Source organism: Oncorhynchus gorbuscha, linkage group LG19, assembly GCF_021184085.1.
Source record: "Oncorhynchus gorbuscha isolate QuinsamMale2020 ecotype Even-year linkage group LG19, OgorEven_v1.0, whole genome shotgun sequence".
NCBI lineage: Eukaryota > Metazoa > Chordata > Actinopteri > Salmoniformes > Salmonidae > Oncorhynchus > Oncorhynchus gorbuscha.
The window spans coordinates 2,723,614-2,726,578 of NC_060191.1; positions in this window are offsets into that span (position 1 = coordinate 2,723,614).

Sequence of the window (2,965 nt, forward strand, 5' to 3'; positions counted from 1 at the left end):
GATCAGGTAGTATGATTAGTAGAATATGGGTGCACAGGTAAAACAAATGTTTTTTTAAATTATTATTATTATTTTATTATTTTAATTAAATAACTAAGTTCAATGCCTTTTTAGATGTGGGCAACATTGTTCTACTGCTTGATCTACAGTCTACAATTGTAACGGCGTTCTTCGTTTGTCGAAAGAGAGTCGGACCGAAATGCAGCGTGGTGGTTACTCATGTCTTTAATGAATGATCGCGATACATGAAATAACTATACAAATACAAAAAAACAACAAACGGAACGTGAAAACCTAATACAGCCTGTCTGGTGAACAACTACACAGAGACAGGAACAATCACCCACGAAATACACAGTGAAACCCCGGCTACCTAAATACGGTTCCCAATCAGAGACAACGAGAATCACCTGACTCTGATTGCTACACCCCTACTCAGCCACAATCCCAATGCCTACCAAAAATCCAGTACGAAGCACAACATATAAACCCATGTCACACCCTGGCCTGACCAAATATATAACGAAAACACAAAATATAATGACAAAGGCGTGACAACAATGCATTTTCTGTGTAAGCACCGTAACTCATATACAGCTCCTTTAACTCAACTCCTGAACAGAATGTTCAGATCAGGATAGGGTGATTCTATGAACCTTATGACTGCTGTCTTCTGGCTCACTATCTGGATCACATTATTTGACCCAAAATACATTCCTCAGCCTTTAGGATCAAATGAGAGAACACCTCCCTCAGCCTCTAGGATCAAGAATCAAATGAGAGAACACCTCCCCCAGCCTCTAGAATCAAGAATCAAATGAGAGAACACCTCCCCCAGCCTCTAGAATCAAGAATCAAATGAGAGAACACCTCCCTCAGCCTCTAGCCTCAAATGGGAGTACACTTCCCTCGGCCTCTAGGATCAAATGGGAGAACACCTCCCTCAGCCTCTAGGATCAAATGGGAGAACACATCCCTCAGCCTCTAGCCTCAAATGGGAGTACACTTCCCTCGGCCTCTAGGATCAAATAGGAGAACACCTCCCTCAGCCTCTCGGATCAAATGGGAGAACACTTCCCTCAGCCTCTAGGATCAAATGGGAGAACACCTCCATCAGCCTCTAGGATCAAATAGGAGAACACCTCCCTCAGCCTCTCGGATCAAATGGGAGAACACCTCCCTCAGCCTCTAGGATCAAATAGGAGAACACCTCCCTCAGCCTCTAGGATCAAATAGGAGAACACCTCCCTCAGCCTCTAGGATCAAATAGGAGAGCACCTCCCTCCACCTCTAGGATCAAATAGGAGAACACCTCCCTCAGCCTCTAGGATCAAATGGGAGAGCACCTCCCTCAGCCTCTAGGATCAAATAGGAGAACACCTCCCTCAGCCTCTAGGATCAAATGGGAGAACACCTCCCTCAGCCTCTAGGATCAAATGGGAGTCCACGTCCCTCAGACTCTAGGATCAAATAGGAGAGCACCTCCCCCAGCCTCTAGGATCAAATAGGAGAACCCCTCCCTCAGCCTCTAGGATCAAATGGAAGAACACCTCCCTCAGCCTCTAGGATCAAATGGGAGAACACCTCCCTCAGCCTCTAGGATCAAATGGGAGTCCACGTCCCTCAGCCTCTAGGATCAAATAGGAGAACACCTCCCTCAGCCTCTAGGATCAAATAGGAGAATACCTCCCTCAGCCTCTAGGATCAAATGGAAGAACACCTTCCTCAGCCTCTAGGATCAAATGGGAGAACACCTCCCTCAGCCTCTAGGATCAAATGGAAGAACACCTCCCTCAGCCTCTAGGATCAAATAGGAGAACACCTCCCTCAGCCTCTAGGATCAAATGGAAGAACACCTCCCTCAGCCTCTAGGATCAAATGGGAGAACACCTCCCTCAGCCTCTAGGATCAAATGGGAGAACACCTCCCTCAGCCTCTAGGATCAAATGGGAGAACACCTCCCTCGTGAATTATCGGTGTTATCTTAGTAGTTATGTCAAGTCCTACTTGTTTTTTATTCTCCCGTTTTTTGGAAATTCAACGTAATTCTGTAAAATCATGCATTGTAATAGATCTACTCATAGACAGATGGTGGTATTGTATCAGAAGTGTGTAGCGCCCAGGTACTAAAGCAAGTGTCTCTCAACTCCCAACTGTAATGCTACTTATAGACCAGCGTTCTTCACCTCTGGTCCTTGGCAGCTACAGTGTGTCAGATTTATTTCCTGCCAAGCACCAACACTCCTGATTCTACTAATCATTGGTCATTGGTACATTCATTGAACCAGTGTTAGAATGGTAGAAAACCTTTAGCTCTCCAGGACCAGGATGTAAGAACACCGCTGCAGGTCAATACCAGTGGACAGGAGCAGTAGAATGACCTGTATCTCAGAGACTTCCTAGGTCAAAGGGAAGGTCCTGTCAGTGATCAGCTCTTGTGGACCTGTAATTGGCACAAATGAAGATGGGTCGAAATGGCCAAAAACTTTGCATGTGAATATCTCTTTATCTGTGTGTGTGCCTGTGTGAGTCTGTACTTGCATGCTTGTGTTTGTGTGTGTGCCTGTGTGAGTTTGTACTTGCATGCTTGTATGTGTCTGTGCCTGTGTGAGTCTGTACTTGCATGCTTGTATGTGTGTGTGCCTGTGTGAGTCTGTACTTGCATGCTTGTATGTGTGTGTGCCTGTGTGAGTCTGTACTTACATGCTTGTTTGTGTGTGTGCCTGTGTGTGCTCGTATGTGAGTGTGTGTATGACAGTGTGATAAACACCTGCATCTAAATGGGAATGGAATGTATCTCTAAGGCGAGAACCATGGTTTGTTTCATATAGTAATATAAATCAATGTGTAGTTATGAGTTGAAGAACAGTAACCACTACTTTTACTTCACCATTTGGATCATCACTCACACGTTATTGACCGTCATTAAAGCACTATATATTTGCACCACTATCTATTCATTGCT